This window comes from Quercus lobata, chromosome 9 (genome assembly GCF_001633185.2).
Source record: "Quercus lobata isolate SW786 chromosome 9, ValleyOak3.0 Primary Assembly, whole genome shotgun sequence".
In the NCBI taxonomy this organism is placed as follows: Eukaryota; Viridiplantae; Streptophyta; class Magnoliopsida; order Fagales; family Fagaceae; genus Quercus; species Quercus lobata.
The window spans coordinates 41,648,442-41,666,287 of NC_044912.1; the positions used below are offsets into that span (position 1 = coordinate 41,648,442).

A 17,846-nucleotide genomic window follows, 5' to 3' on the forward strand; every position below is an offset into this window, starting at 1 on the left:
CCATACAACAAAATTTGAGATATATAAAGCATATTGAGCTAGATTGTGAGCAACTTTATTACTTTCTGTCCTTGTACAAGGGTAATGTAATTCTATAAAAAGCCTAGAACAAAGACATTTATTATTAACTAATAACCTATTAGAAATCAAGATTTCCTTTTCGTGTTGTAATGCCAAAATCAGTGTTTGAGAGTCGCCTTTCAAAATAGCGTTAGAGAAACCAAGTTCCAGGGATAACGTTGCTCCTCTATGTGCAGCTAAGGCTTCGGTCACTTCCGGACTGAAAGCTTGTTGTAGCCTCTCAGTTTGGGGGGCAAACACCAAACCATCATTATTGCGAATTACCACCCCAAGAACTGAATTATTTTCCTTAGAAAACACTGCCCCGTCGAAATTGATTTTAACAAAAGCAGGTGGAGGAGGTTTCCATCGTATCCAAGGAAGAATATCTGGAGGTTTAAGGGGAGGTTGAATTGACAAAAATTCTTGCAATTGATCCTTGGCCAATTGAGCAAGTAGATGGAGAGAACAGTTGGGTTTATGAAGCCGATCCTGATTGCGTTGATTCCAAACGAACCACACAGTCAAGACGAAGAGTTCTAAAGATTTCTGTTGTTGAATGATCCATGCCATGAGTGATTTGAAGTCTGTGAATTGGACTATTTCTAGAAAATTCCACAGTTCAAAGCCCAACTAGACTATATCAATTTCTAGATAGGACCATAAAGCATGAATCACCAATTCTGAGGAAGCATGATAGCAGTCACACGTGGGATCCTTGATGATTGTTCTTCGCACCAAATTCGACTTTGTAGGAAGTGAGTTTCGACAAGCTCTCCATAGAAGGTTCTTCACCTTATTCAATACATTCAATGACCAAATGCCCTTCCATAATCTTTTATCCTAATTCACCTCATCAACTAGAATCAAAATCTTAGCTTCTTCTCTTAAAAAATGATGTCCTGACTTGCAAGTGTAGCTCCCATCTTGTGTCAAAGGCCAAAAAAGTGAATCATTCAACTCCATCTTTACCAATGGATTTTCTTTACTCAGTTTTGCCTCCTCTGGGGCAAAAATGCCATCAATTATTTCATAGTTCCACTGCCTGGCAAATTCATTGATCAGTGTATCAATTGTTGCTTCTTCCATTGATTCAATCATTGGGAATGACACCAACAACAGATACTTCCAAGGAAGCCAGTGAGTTTGCCATATTTTTACAGATTTTTCATTCCCAATTCGTTACCTAGAAACTCTTTGAATAACATCCCTTCCCTTTAAAATACTTCACCAAGCATATGAAGCGGATCTTGAATCTTTTGCCTCCATGATAGAACAATTAGGAAAAAACCTTGCTTTGAAGATTGTTTTGCCAATAGAGAATCATTAAACAAGGCCAAGTCTCTAAATCCCATACCTCCCACCAATTTTGATTTAATTATCTCATCCCATTTGAGCCAATGTATCTTCTTAGAAGTCACTCGTTAGCCCCATTAGAAATTTTTTTATCAAGATCTTAGTATCATTACAAAGATCAAGAGATAATTTGAAACAACTCATAGTGAACGTTGGGATAGCTTGGATAACAGACTTCATCAAGACTTCACCACCAGCTTGAGATAATAGTTTCCCTTCCCAACCTTGCAATTTATTCCACTCTTTCTTTGATGTAGTTGAAGCTTTCCTTTTTTCCCCAACCAATCAAAGAGGGAAGGCAAAGGTATATTTCATATTGTGTTATTTCATGCAAACCCAAATTTTTTTGATTGCCTAACGGGTTTTCTTCGACATGGATTTGCTAAAAAACAAAGTTGTCTCCTATTAAACTTTTGCCCTGATGTTATCTCATTTGTTTCCAGTATATTCAACATTTTTGCACATTTATCAATAGTCACCCTGCAAAATAAGAGACTATCATCTGCAAATAAAAGATTGGAAAAATTCTACATAAGGAGAAGGTTTCAATTTCTCTGGAGTTGGCTGCATTGCTAATGGGGCCAAGTAGCCCTTTTGTACACAATAATAGGAGGAACGGGAATAAAAGGTCCCCTTGTCGAATCCCTCTGGAGGGGTGAATCATTCCTTTTAGCTTTCCATTAACTAGAACAGAATACGTGACAAATTTAACACATATTATAATAAGCTCAATCTACCTCTAATTAAAACTCATTTTTTGCATGAGATTTTCCAAAAAGTCTTATTCCACCCCGTCATAAGCTTTGCTCATGTCTAGTTTCAAAAGCCATATAATCAGTGTCACCCGGATTATGTGATTTCATACAATGAAGAGTTTCAAAAGCAATCAAAATGTTATCAAAAAAAAAATTTTCAATCTATTTGCAAAGACTTTTGAAAAAAACTTTATAGAGGACATTACACAACTGATTGGGCAAAAATCATGGGCATATTCAGGATTTTTTTTTTTTTTTTTTTTTTTGGGATAAGTGTGATGAAAGTATGATTGAGTGGATGGGGAAGAGTACCCGAATTAAGCCAGGAAAGAACAAGATTAGTCACTTCATGATTCACCACTTGCCAAAACTGTTGGTAGAAGAGTGTGGGCATTCTATTAGGACTAAGGGGTTTTAAGCGATGCCATTTGCTTAAGAGCTAGGATCACTTCACTTTCCAAAAATCACCAGTTAGCATAGAATTCATATCTTCAATAATCACATGAGGAACATGGGTCAAAGTAGCATTTGATGAAACCAGATTTGCTGTAGAAAAGAGCTCATGGTAATAACTCAAGAAGGTAGTAGCTATATCCTCGGGTTAGTCCCCCCAAGTGTTTATATTATCTTTGATCCCCCTAATTAAATTTTTTCGAAGCCGTTTAGGAGCACGACTATGAAAAAATTTGGTATTATTATTCCCATTCTGAAGCCAAAGCACACTAGATCTTTAGCTCCACATTCGAGCCTCCTTATCTAGAAGTACATTGATTTCAGCCTTCAAATTCCTAACCCTCTTATTTACTCCGCTGATCATTGCTTTATTCTCAGCTTGTATAAGCGTCCTCTTTTTTATCTCTAGCTCCATTCAAACACTGCCAAAGACATTCTAGCTCCACCAAGTTAATTCTTTTCCACACTTCTCCACTTTTTTCAGGATAGCATCATCACCCATTTGATTCAAACCCAATTGCCATGATGCTACAACAGTTTTTGCACAATTGGAATTTGATAGCCACATCTCTTCTAATAAAAAAATCTTATTTCTTGGCAAAGGATCAAGACCTGATAGATTAAGAAGGAGCGGATAATGGTCTAAAGAGTCACAGTGCAAATGGTAAACTCTTGTACCTAGAAACTTTAGAAACCAATTATTATTAGCCAGCCCCCTGTCAAGTCTTTCCCAAATAAAATGACCATCTTCAAAATGTTTGCTCAAAGTAAATTATGATCTATTGAAACCCAAATTCATAAAACAACATCTCTAAATAATTGCAACTGATGGTGGTTGCGAAGTGCTCCCCCTAATTTCTCTTCTTGTTTGAAAATTTCATTAAAGTCCTTTGCACACATCCATGGAAAGTCAGAATGATGATTCAACCTCCTAAGAATATCCCTCACCTCAACCTGTCTACATGTTTCTAGTTCTCCATAGAACCCGGTGAAGCACCAAGCATTCTTTGTATTCTTATCAATGTATGGATCAATATAGTATTTGGATGAATCCTTAATCGTAAGATTAACTGAGGATTTCCAAAAGAGTGCAAGTCCACCACCTCTTCCTTCCCTAGGAATCACCCACTTGTGTTCAAAGTCAATACTCCATGGTAAATTGTCAAGCCTATCTTCATTTACCAATGTTTCGGCCATAAACACGATAGAGGGATCTTTTACCTAGATTATATCTCCAACCTCCTTCCCTGTACACAGGTTCCCAAGTTCACGACAGTTCCACACTAAGCAATTCGTAATTCTTAGCAGGGCTGATCATCAGCCACCACCAATGGACCGGATGTAATGGGAGCACCTGTAAACCTGTTGTTTCTTGCTTGGTAAATCAGAGTGCTCACTGTTTTGGTCAATTTTTCTCTTCTCCCCACTTTGAATTGTATCAATTTTTTGGGTAACCACACAATTTTCTGGAGTAATAACTATGATGGTGGAATCCAGAATTAAATCAAATTTCATTAACTCCTTATCAATATCATTAATACTATATTCAAACATTGAGGAAGTGGAAACCGTTCTTTGATTCAATGGGATTGTGAAGGTGGAACCGTTTAGAGAAACAGAGTTATGAGTAAGTAACTTATCCCACATATCATGCAAAATAAATGCGTTTTCCAAAAAAGTTCCTCTTTCCTATTATGGATATTATCTTTTGGCCTTCCTTCTTTTGCGCACTTTGCCACCTCCAGAATCGCCTTGGGTATGTTCAACTCCTATTTCATGGACTAGGATTTACCCTTGTTGTTGTCATCGGGCTTGGAGGAGCACTTTTCTTTGGTTTCAAAAAAACTTGGTATTGTAATCACATTCTTTCGTGATGGTATGAAAGGAGAGGCACGAAGGCTGGGGTTGAACTGTTTTTTATCATTTGTTAGGCTTCCTCCACTCTCCATACGAAGCTCGCAATCTTTATCGTTGTGATCAAAACACCCACACCAATAACATATATTCAGTATATGTTTGTATTTGAAAGTAATCCACTTTTTTTGACCTTTTTTTTCCAGAGATATTACATGGCCTCAACAAAGAGGAAGTGAAACTTCCATCTTCACTCTTACCCTCATGAAACTGCCACCATCAATTTCAACTAAGTCATTAGAGTGGATTACGTTCCCAAGGACATCAAAATCTTCTCCACCACTTTTATATTCATATATTTGAACGGCAACCCGTGAACTTGCACCCAAAAAGTTGTTCTATCAATATTGAGGGAATCTAGTGAAGTATTATTTTCATAACGTTGCATGACCACAAGATACTTATCAAAGCTCCATGGTTCACTATGGAGAATCTTATCCACATCAAACTTGTTATAAAAAAAAAACAAAATTCTGTGTTCACCTAAATTTCGGACTTTGAAGCCATTCAGTGATCGCCAGAGTGGAGTAAAAGTTTTGGCAATTGCGTTTGTATTTAGAGCTCATTTGGTTAGAAATTTTGCCCCTATGACAAAATCTTAAGTGCTGAGATCATTTTCTAAACAACAACAAGGTCCCTCTCTATCAGAAAGAGTAAGATGAGTCCAATCATTTGTCAACTCATCCATAATGTTTCAACAAAGAAAAAGTATGGAAAGAATGCAAGGAGTAGAAAAAATTAGTTTCCCAAAAATCCCTAGAAAGAGAACCCAACAAGCCAAAGAATAACCCGTTATTCCTTCGACAAGCAAAAAAACACATTTGAAAAAAAGGGACCCCAATTCTACTACCTAAGAGAAGTCAGAGAGAACTTTTTTAGTGACAGAGAAACTTTTACCATTGTAGTTGTGTTGTTTTTTTTAGTTTGTAAGACTTGTGTGATAAAATTTGTAATATTTTATAATTACTCTTTCATTTAATAGGGTTGTTCTTGGATTGGGTTAAGTCAAGTACGGACTAAACAACCACTCAAGCTACTAGATCAAGTGCATGGGTCTTTGACCCTTTTTGTTGTTTTCATTTTAACCCTTTACATTCCAAAACTTTAATTTTGACCATTTAATTTATGTTTGATTTCATATTCAAAATGGCATTGCATTATATTTTGGTAATAATTGGACTATTAAGTACCAAATAGATGACATCATTAAGCCATGTCACTATATAACTAACGGAAATGCATGACAAGGCCAATATGAAAATGAAATCAAACATGAAAGGCCCAAATAAAAGTTTTGAAAATTTAAATGGTCAAAATGAAAACAATTCGAAACTTTAAGGGCTCAAAACATACTTTAGTTAATTTCATCCCAAATTAAAGGGAGAATTAAGTAATTTGGCATTAGAAGTTGGGACGTCACAGTTTCTTGACTTGAAACTGAAAGAAAAAAGATTAAAGTACACTTTTAGTCCTTCAAAATTGGAATATTTTCATCTTGGCCCTTTATATGTCTAATTTTTTTTCCCTTCATATTTGATTTCGTTTTCATATTTACCCTACCTAGGAATGGCAACAAGTTGGGTTCAAGGCGGATTTCTTTATGCTTGAACCCGTCCCAAAAACCCAAACCCGCCCTATTTAATAAATGGGTTTTTTTAAACCCCTAAATCTGCATGTTTAGGCCCTTGCGGGCCTCACCCAGCCATGCCACTTCAAGGCCTAATTCGTAGCCTAAACCGTGGCCAAACAAAAAAAAAAAAAAAAATTGTTTTGCATGAATCTTTAAGCCCTGTACCATGGCCCAAATGAAATATAAGCTAAAATCAAACATAATTAAGCAAAAATAAAACATAAAATTTGGATTCTTGGTCCTAATGGGCCCAATTCGAAATCCATTGCTTTTCAATGAATCACATGATAAACACAAATAAATAAATAAATTCAAGACCATTACAACAAATTCAAAAAGCTACAACATCATAAAACTAACATCATAAAAAACTAACATCATAAGAAACAAAAGCTAAGTGCGCGTTTGGTAATGTTGTTCTAGTAACGTTGTTTAAGTACTGTGAAAATACATGTAAGTGAAAAAAAACGTTGTAGAAATATGTGTTATATTATTTAAACAATGAAAATTGTTGTTTAAACAACACAACCAAACATGCCTTAAAACTTCAAACTAATCTTTCAACCTCTTCATTAGGATCCACATCATCAAGAATTTGCACCTAGTGCTTGGTTACAATTCTAACTAATTTGACTCTAACTATTTGTTACAGCAGACACTTCCAGCCTCCCATGCTCCCCCCAATTGCTTGCAATTGACTTGGAAATTTCTTGGAAACTTAATTAACCTCCTTAATAGAACTTGGCATAGTTGAAGAACCTACAAAAAAATGAATTAAAAAATGGAATAAACTTCATCAAATTATAACCAGCAAATATAAAAATACAATTTTTCAAGATGAAATAATCCATAAAAATCCTAATATTTTTCAAGATGAAATAATAATAAAAACTATAAAACGCCAAATAATATCAAACAAATCTACAATAATTTTAGATTTCTCATTTTCCCTTTCAAAATCACAAACACAAACACAAACACAAAAATCCTAATTCTCTTTCAAGATGAAATAATAAATAAATAAAACATAAAACACTAAAACAAGAAATTTAACACAATTAATGCATGAAGCCACCAGAAATTTAACACAATCCGTGTGAATATGTGTTCAAGACTTTTATCAAAGCCAGTTATTTGTGTTTGAAATCATTAGATATGGAAACGAAACCAAAGAATAAAAAAGGTGGAGAACAAACCCGTGAGATAGAGGGGTAGATGGCATCGACGTAGGGAGGAGGGAGGGCTTGTGGGAGGTAGGCGGCTGAGAGAGTGAGAGTGAGGTTGTGAGGGTAGGTTGCATTGGTGTCTTGGTGAGAGTGAGAGCTTGAGGGGACGGGATGGCTAAAATGATTGAGAAGTGAGAATGTGAGATTAGGGTTTGAGAATAGTTAGTTAGTGATATATATATATATATATATATATATATATATAGATACACACACACATACACACACACTTAGGGTAGTTTAGTAATTTTAATATATACGGGTCGGGTTTGCATAATACCCACACCCAACCCAAACCCGCCCTTAATGTTTCACGGGTCGGGTAAAACCCGCCCCATTAGGGTCAGGTACCTGTGGATTGGGTAAATATTGCCATCCCTAACCCTACCATCCATTTCCGTTAGTAATTAATCTGATTCTTAATAGTTATATGATTTGTTGATATCGTAGTTTGTCCTACAAAAAATTTCGATAGTGATTTTAATCCCAAATTAAAGGATTCATGGTTTTAATGGTTAAATCTCATTCTTTTTATTGGTTTTCATCAATTTTTATGCAATTGGCTAAATTTAATTGAGTTTTAATTGAAATCTAACTATGATTGTATTAATTATTTACTTTCAATTTCATATTTAAGCCCATAAAATTCCGAACAAATATCAAATTTGAATTAGGTGAGATATCTCTTAATTAAGGAAATTACCCACTTTGCATTTTAACTATGAAAAAAGTATATAATTTTCTATGTAATGCGTGCTAAATTTAAAGTATGATTTTCATGGGAAACTGGAACCATTTTGGGAATTTTTAATCAAGCATGCTATTGAGGCTTGAGCATCAATTTGATTAAGGAATTTAATCGAGTTTTGTAAATTATGTGTCATGTTTTTATTTGGGTCTAATTACTTTGTCATATTTGGTCCTTTATTTTTATCAAGTCATACATGTGATTTTTTCTATAGAAAAAAAGGTTATACATGATTTATTTAGAAGTCAAGTTAATTTCTTTTAATTAATGGACATGATACAGTTCCTTAAGTGCACTGTAGTCCAGGTTTTAATCTATGCACAAGTAAATTGTAGCATTGGTTCCAATTACTAAAAAATTCCAATGACACATCTCATACATTCTCATCCACAATCTCAAAAACCCTATAGACCCCAATAAAAACCCTTACTTTCTCCCTCCCCCCACACCAACCAAAAAAAAAAAAAAACCATAAACCTAAGGCCTACCCATTCTCAACATTAGCAAAAGAGTAATACTAGGAACACAAATAAATTTATAACTTTTACCGCAACTTATCACGTAATGAGTTATAATAAAAATTGTGCATTTATTTGTGTTTCTATCATTTTCGGAAGCAAAAACCTCCTCTGCTTCATTACCCGAAAATCCCAACCCACTGGTAGTGATTTGATTTCCTGTGAACAACCTCACTGCAAACTCCCAAAATTTGCTACTTCAATCCCTCCAAAAAAAACTTCTTCGGCCCAACCCGAAACAATTAAATCCAAGCCCAACGTGAAATTTAAACCTATGCTTGCCTGAAAACCTAAGCCCAACCCCAAGCCACAAGCATAACTTTTTAAAATTACAAATCAACCCCAAAACTTTCCAAAATCATAGAGTGTGTTTTGCAATTTATCCAAATTATAAAAGTTAAAACTTCAAAACGAAAAGAACATTCACGAAAGAGTTTTGGGCGGAACAGATTTGAGCAAAAGAAGAGAAGAAAAAACACCACAGCCGGACGCCGAAGCTCGTCTCAGTCACCGAAAAACCCTATCGGTGGGTCTCTCTCTCTCTCTCTCTCTGATTTTGCAAGTTATTTTTTCTTAACATGTTTTCAGATATGTTTCTAAGGCTTTTGATAATTGTTTGTATTTACTTTCTACATCAAAAAATTTATATATATATATATATATATATCATGATGTATTCACAAATATTTTGTTATCAATTTAGTTAAATCAATCTACGTATTTCCAATATTTGATGAATTTTCCGTATAGATAGCATTCTTGTAGATATGGAAGTTTTATATTTTTTGTGTCATGTATTGCTGATACTATTGTTGGGGTTGTTCTATGATAGGGTCAGGGGCGGCCCTAGACATTTTGGGGCCTAAGGCGAGAATTAGAAATATATGTGTATATGTATGTGTATTTATGTATGTGTATATGTATGAGTGTGTATGTGTATGTGTATGTGTATGTTTATGTGTGTGTATGTGTATGTTTATATTTATGTTTATGTGTATGTGTGTTTATGTTTATGTTCATTTATATTTATGTATGTTTATATATGTGTGTATGTGTATGAATGTGTATGTGTATGAATGTGTATGTACGTGTGTATATTTATGTATGTGTGTATGTTTATATATATTTATATTTATAAACATAAATATAAACATAAACACATATTTACATAAACATACATGAACACAAACACAAACACATACAAACATACATAAAAACAAACAAACATAAACACACATACACATAAACACGCATAAACAAACATAAACAAAAACAAACAAATATAAACACACATAGACATAAACACACACACATAAATATAAACATACATAGACATAAACACACATACAGACTGAAAAAAATTAAACCTTCATATAGACTAGAAAAAATTGCAAATTAACATCAATCTTCAAACAATTTCGTTAGTTACTTTAATGTGCTAAATCGAGCTTTTATGTGTGTTTATGTTTATATTTAAGTTTATGTGTGTGTATGTTTACGTTTATTTGAGTTTATACGTGCATTCTCAACATTAGCAAAAGAGTAATACTAGGAACACAAATAAATTTATAACTTTTACCGCAACTTATCACGTAATGAGTTATAATAAAAATTGTGCATTTATTTGTGTTTCTATCATTTTCGGAAGCAAAAACCTCCTCTGCTTCATTACCCGAAAATCTCAGCCCACTGGTAGTGATTTGATTTCCTGTGAACAACCTCACTGCAAACTCCCAAAATTTGCTACTTCAATCCCTCCAAAAAAAACTTCTTCGGCCCAACCCGAAACAATTAAATCTAAGCCCAACGTGAAATTTAAACCTATACTTGCCTGAAAACCTAAGCCCAACCCCAAGCCACAAGCATAACTTTTTAAAATTACAAATCAACCCTAAAACTTTCCAAAATCATAGAGTGTGTTTTGCAATTTATCCAAATTATAAAAGCTAAAACTTCAAAACGAAAAGAACATTCACGAAAGAGTTTTGGGCGGAACAGATTTGAGCAAAAGAAGAGAAGAAAAAACACCACAGCCGGACGCCGAAGCTCGTCTCAGTCGCCCAAAAACCCTATCGGTGGGTCTCTCTCTCTCTCTCTCTCTGATTTTGCAAGTTATTTTTTCTTAACATGTTTTCAGATATGTTTCTAAGGCTTTTGATAATTGTTTGTATTTACTTTCTACATCAAAAAATTTATATATATATATATATATATCATGATGTATTCACAAATATTTTGTTATCAATTTAGTTAAATCAATCTGCGTATTTTCAATATTTGATGAATTTTCCGTATAGATAGCATTCTTGTAGATATGGAAGTTTTATATTTTTTGTGTCATGTATTGCTGATACTATTGTTGGGGTTGTTCTATGATAGGGCCAGGGGCGGCCCTAGACATTTTGGGCCTAAGGCGAGAATTAGAAATATATGTGTATATGTATGTGTATTTATGTATGTGTATGTGTATGAGTGTGTATGTGTATGTGTATGTGTATGTTTATGTGTGTGTATGTGTATGTTTATATTTATGTTTATGTGTATGTGTGTTTATGTTTATGTTCATTTATATTTATGTATGTTTATATATGTGTGTATGTGTATGAATGTGTATGTGTATGAATGTGTATGTACGTGTGTATGTTTATGTATGTGTGTATGTTTATATATATTTATATTTATAAACATAAATATAAACATAAACACATATTTACATAAACATACATGAACACAAACACAAACACAAACAAACATACACAAAAACAAACAAACATAAACACACATACACATAAACACGCATAAACAAACATAAATAAGAACAAACAAATATAAACACACATAGACATAAACACACACACATAAATATAAACATACAAAGACATAAACACACATACAGACTGAAAAAAATTAAACCTTCATATAGACTAGAAAAAATTGCAAATTAACATCAATTTTCAAACAATTTCGTTAGTTACTTTAGTGTGCTAAATCGAGCTTTTATGTGTGTTTATGTTTATATTTAAGTTTATGTGTGTGTATGTTTACGTTTATTTGAGTTTATACGTGCATTCTCAACATTAGCAAAAGAGTAATACTAGGAACACAAATAAATTTATAACTTTTACCGCAACTTATCACGTAATGAGTTATAATAAAAATTGTGCATTTATTTGTGTTTCTATCATTTTCGGAAGCAAAAACCTCCTCTGCTTCATTACCCGAAAATCCCAGCCCACTGGTAGTGATTTGATTTCCTGTGAACAACCTCACTGCAAACTCCCAAAATTTGCTACTTCAATCCCTCCAAAAAAAACTTCTTCGGCCCAACCCGAAACAATTAAATCCAAGTCCAACGTGAAATTTAAACCTATGCTTGCCTGAAAACCTAAGCCCAACCCCAAGCCACAAGCATAACTTTTTAAAATTACAAATCAACCCCAAAACTTTCCAAAATCATAGAGTGTGTTTTGCAATTTATCCAAATTATAAAAGCTAAAACTTCAAAACGAAAAGAACATTCACGAAAGAGTTTTGGGCGGAACAAATTTGAGCAAAAGAAGAGAAGAAAAAACACCACAGCCGGACGCCGGAGCTCGTCTCAGTCGCCGAAAAACCCTATCGGTGGGTCTCTCTCTCTCTCTCTGATTTTGCAAGTTATTTTTTCTTAACATGTTTTCAGATATGTTTCTAAGGCTTTTGATAATTGTTTGTATTTACTTTCTACATCAAAAAATTTATATATATATATATATCATGATGTATTCACAAATATTTTGTTATCAATTTAGTTAAATCAATCTGCGTATTTCCAATATTTGATGAATTTTCCGTATAGATAGCATTCTTGTAGATATGAAAGTTTTATATTTTTGTGTCATGTATTGCTGATACTATTGTTGGGGTTGTTCTATGATAGGGCCAGGGGCGGCCCTAGACATTTTGGGACCTAAGGCAAGAATTAGAAATATATGTGTATATGTATGTGTATTTATGTATGTGTATGTGTATGAGTGTGTATGTGTATGTGTATGTGTATGTTTATGTGTGTGTATGTGTATGTTTATATTTATGTTTATGTGTATGTGTGTTTATGTTTATGTTCATTTATATTTATGTATGTTTATATATGTGTGTATGTGTATGAATGTGTATGTGTATGAATGTGTATGTATGTGTGTATGTTTATGTATGTGTGTATATTTATATATATTTATATTTATAAACATAAATATAAACATAAACACATATTTACATAAACATACATGAACACAAACACAAACACAAACAAACATAAACACACATACACATAAACACGCATAAACAAACATAAACAAGAACAAACAAATATAAACACACATAGACATAAACACACACACATAAATATAAACATACATAGACATAAACACACATACAGACTGAAAAAAAAATTAAACTTTCATATAGACTAGAAAAAATTGCAAATTAACATCAATTTTCAAACAATTTCGTTAGTTACTTTAGTGTGCTAAATCGAGCTTTTATGTGTATTTATGTTTATATTTAAGTTTATGTGTGTGTATGTTTACGTTTATTTGAGTTTATACGTGTTTTTGTGTATGTGTGTTTATATTTATGTATATGTATATTTATGTGTATGTGTGTATATGTTTATGTGTATTTGTATGTGTATGTATATGTGTATGTATATGTTTATGTATGTGTGCTTATGTATGTGTATGTGTATGCGTTTATGCGTGCTTATATTTATGTATGTTTATGTGTATGTGCATGTGTTTATGCGTGCTTATGTATATGTATGTGTATGTGTATGTGTATTTGTATGTGTATGTATATTTGTAGATCTCTTTGTCTTTTTCAGATTCAGGTGCAATACCCTGATGCAATTATAATTAATGGCTGAGATTAAAAGTTGAAAAAACAATTTTCAATCTCAACCATTAAATAAAATATATTAAAGGAGAGTTAAAAAGTTAAAAAAAAGAGTAAAAAATGTATAAAAAAATACCTGCGACAGTGCACCTAATCTCAGTTCGTCTTTCTTCTCTCACTATTTTTCTTTTCTTCTTTTTTATGCGGTGCTTTATTCTTCTTCCTTTTATTTCTCTTTCTATGTCGCCTAGGCTGACAGGAGAGGAGCGAGCGAAACGTCAAGAAAGGAAATCGAAGATTGTGCTGCCGAGTCAAAAACTATGAAAATCTCTTCCTCTCAACTCAGACGATCCATTTAGGTGAAATTGTGGCTCACGAGACTTCACCAGATTATGGTGTGTGATTTTTTATTTATTTATTTATTTGTTTGATTAATTTGGATCTAAAATTAGTTCAACAAGATGATTTTTCTTCTAAAATATAATAACAAAATCAATATATGTTTTTTTAATGGTGGGTTCACTTTCAGTGTTTTCATTTTGTGATTTTGGTTGTTTTGTGGGTTTTGTGTTTTGATTTCGGTGGGTGTGATTTGATTTGTGATTTGGTGGGCTTCTGGGTTTTTGTTGCGATTTGATTTTGGCTGGGTTTTGGCCGTGGTGGTGGTCGTGATTTGATTTTGGCTGGGTTTCAGTAGTGATGCATGATTAGAGGTGATGAGCTTAAAAAGCTCCGGCCATGGAGGTTTAGAAGGAGAGCTTGATGATCAGTCATGGAGCACGGTGTGACGTGGGTTGAGGCAGAGAGAGGATGAGAGGGAAATAAGGGTGGCCTTAGACATTTTGGGTCCTAAGGTGAGAACTAAAAATTGGGCATTTTTTTATACTTATATGTTAATTAAATTAATGTTTATTTAATATTTTTATATTATATTTTTCATAATTATTTTCATTTTCTTCTAAATTATTTTGAAGTTCATTATCAAGATTTGTTGTATTGCAAAATTGAACATCATCTTCTTCTAAATTATTTTGGTGAATTTTTTGCTCATTTGTGATATTTTCATCTAAATTTTGTGTTATATTTTGTTTATTATTAATAACAAATTTATCCATTGATCCTTTTTAAGACTCAATTAATTTTTCTTCTTTTTTTAAGTTTTTCATATCCAAATATATATTTTCTAGTAGACATTTCTAATCAAACAATATATTTATAAAGACTAAAATAAAAAAAATAATTTTCAAGTGTAGAGCAAATGAGAAATAGAACTTGATTTATATAAAAAGTATTGTTGTAGTTTCACTGAACAATAACAAGTTTTTAGCAATCTCAACCTACATAAATTGAAAAAAAAAATAAGCACAAGCATAACAAAAATTTAAGCAGCTGACACAAGACTTATTAATAAGGCCACCCAAAAAAAAAAAAAAAAAAAAAACAAACAAACAAACAAAAAACAAATCCTATCTATAAAAAAAAAAAAAAAAAAAATGCAGACTTTAAAAATATAATAATAAAAAACAAAAAAAAAAAATCTTTAAGGCCCAAACTTATCGCCCAGTCCAGGGAGGGTCCAGGCAGCCATAATGATAAACTGATAAGTGATAAACAAAGTTACAAAACCAGCCAGGGACAGGGAGGGCCCAAACAAACAAAGTTATCTTAAGTTCTTAACAAATAAAATGCAGTGCCCTGTGCCCAAATATTTTATAATTTTATACCTGATTCCTGAACCTCAGAACCTGATACGGTGAGGTGAGCGGTTGAGACTTGAGAGAGGCGGAGAGCAGAGAATCAGAGAGAGGCTGAGGCGGTTCAGCTGGAGACTAGAGAGAAAGGTAAAATTTTTAGGGTTTTGAGTGGATTTAGTTGTTTTGATTTGTGATTGTTTTGTGGTTAATCTCTTAGATCGGATTTGTAGTTTATCTGGTTGATTTTTGGTCAATGATTTTGTTTAGAACCAATGTTTAATAGGATTTACCAAAATTTTTGTTTTTTTTGGTTAAAAGGATGTGCCAGATTATTTTTGTAATTCATTTGAAACTAAATCCTCTACTACCCGGTTGGTTCTTTTCTAAAATTTTGGGACTTGGGGGCCTTAGGCAATTGCCTAACTCGCCTAAGGGAAGGGCCGGCCCTGGATAGGGCTAGCCACTATGATCAAGATTGTTTATTTGAAATGTTTTAATCTTAAATTTTTATTTATATTCATGAAGGAATGATGAAGTTTAATAAAAAAAACTTGAAAATACTGATCATATTGGGTAGTGGGTACCATTTCCTTATAAACACAAAAGCCCCATAATGTAGTTCTTTTTTGTTGTTGTTGTTATTGTTATTGTGAAGTATGGAAAATAGAGGCTAGGATGCACGGATACTCCGGTTTTGCTCAAATACCCGTATCTGATACGTATGGTATGGATAACTTTTCATGTGTTGCCCAATTCACTGATACGATACACCGGTGATATGGCTTGGATATGGTTGTAACCCAAACCTTGATAGTGAGAGAGAGCCGAAACTTGTAAGAGTTTTTATTTAAATTTTTTTATATATTGGTTTCAATATTGAATGCTTATCTAGTTATCTTTTATTTACCCTTTTGGATCTTACTTTATATTCTAAACATCATTTAACGGCCATGAAGTCACTTTATTATTCATTATTGCTATTAAATTGATGTATGCTTAACAATATATGAAAAATAAATGCTTAACAATATGTAAAAAATATAAATAAAATATTTAATAAGTAATTAATACACGTATCTCCGCCGCATTGTATCCTAGTTTTTCAGGAATTGTTGTATCGTATTATACCCATAAACATACCTGTACATGTGCATCTTAGAATAGAGTTTGGGCCTTGGTTCAATAGCAAGTGCCTTGTATCCAAAATGGCGGGATTTTGAGTCTCTGGAATCACCTTTGTAAAAAATAATTGGAGGTAGATTGCCTACTAATCACCTCTCTTAAACCCTATAAAAGTAGTTTTGTGCGTTGGGTACAATCTTTTTTTATCGAGAAGTATGGATTAATAGTGTAATGCAAGATTTCTGTGATGTTTTCGTATTGAAATGAGTATAAGAATAGGGTGGCTTGATGTGGTTGCAGTTTAGTTTAGGGTGATGGATGGTTATCAAGCAAAGCTGCTTGTGTTTGTTTCATCATTTTAAACTCTTAAACTAAATTCTGTGTGTTAATCTGGAGTAACTTCACTTTGGTGTCAGGTATAATATTGAGGATGGAAACACAGAAAAGTCCCGCTGAAAAACAGACTTCACCTGCTGCCACAACCCCACCACCTATCACTTCATGTCGAAAGAAGAAGAATGAGCAAGCCACATTCCTGGAGGATGTGAAGGACCACATCGATGAGTTCATCAATGCATCTATGGATGAACACAAATCTTGCTTTAAGAAGACTGTCCAAAAGGTCTTTTTATTTTTACCCCTTTCAACTTCATCCTCCTTGTGTTACCCGTCTTTGCTTGTTACTCATTGTTTAGTTGAAATTCAATTTCAACTGTTTGTGTTTGTTACTGATCATGTAGTTGAAATTCAATTTCAGATGTTTGGAATGTCAAAGATTGTTGCAGAGAGGAGTTCTGAAACTAAGGAAGTTGTAAGCACTCTGCCCCTTCAAACAACGGTTTCAGATTAGAATCTCTCCCCTCTGTTGATAGCTTGCTGCTTGGTTTTAGAAACAAGATTTTGGTAAAGAATAACAAGTTGTGCCATATGTGACTGTTAAAATCTTAATCTGAATATCATTCTTGGATATTATGTAGAAGTTCCATAAACAACAGACACTGTTCATGAGCATTATGTGGTTTTGCTACTCAGGTCTTGTTTAGTGACTGCTCCTACTAATTGTTGAATCTAGTGGGAATCAGTTTGTTGTTGAAGCTATTATAACCTCTCTGAAGCATATTTGCCTAAGCTCTCTAGGAAATGTTAGTGATGGTTTTCATCTCATGGGAGATCATCTAAAAGCTCTTGTACTTCTAAAATATGTTGACTTCTCCACATCTATGATGATGGCCTAGGTGTTACGAAAGGGCCTCTGAAAGGCACTTCCACACATATTAATGGGAAAGACTAGTATGAAATTGTGAAAGATCTCGCAAATGCATTTTGGGGGGGTAGGGGGGAACTAGAAAAAGAAGAAAAAACATTTATAGTTTTATACAAAGAAAAAAATTTGGCTCCAAACATGTTTGGAATTTTGGACTCCAACCACCAATAGGAATATTACATTTCTTCTTATCATGTGAAATGCACAATAAGATTTTTATTAATTTTCCTAATTAAA

The 17,846-nt window shown here is 33.3% G+C and overlaps 1 long non-coding RNA gene across 2 annotated transcripts; it reads left to right on the forward strand.

Moving 5' to 3' along the window:
* The first annotated feature begins 15,231 nt into the window (after window positions 1–15,231).
* LOC115959161 lies at window positions 15,232–17,643 on the forward strand. Of its 2 annotated transcripts, XR_004084777.1 has the most exons (3): window positions 15,232–15,370; window positions 16,762–16,967; window positions 17,103–17,643. It is a non-coding gene; the product is annotated as an uncharacterized LOC115959161 (long non-coding RNA). The 2 variants fall into 2 exon arrangements; XR_004084776.1 differs by lacking the exon at window positions 15,232–15,370.
* Window positions 17,644–17,846: the final 203 nt, after the last annotated feature.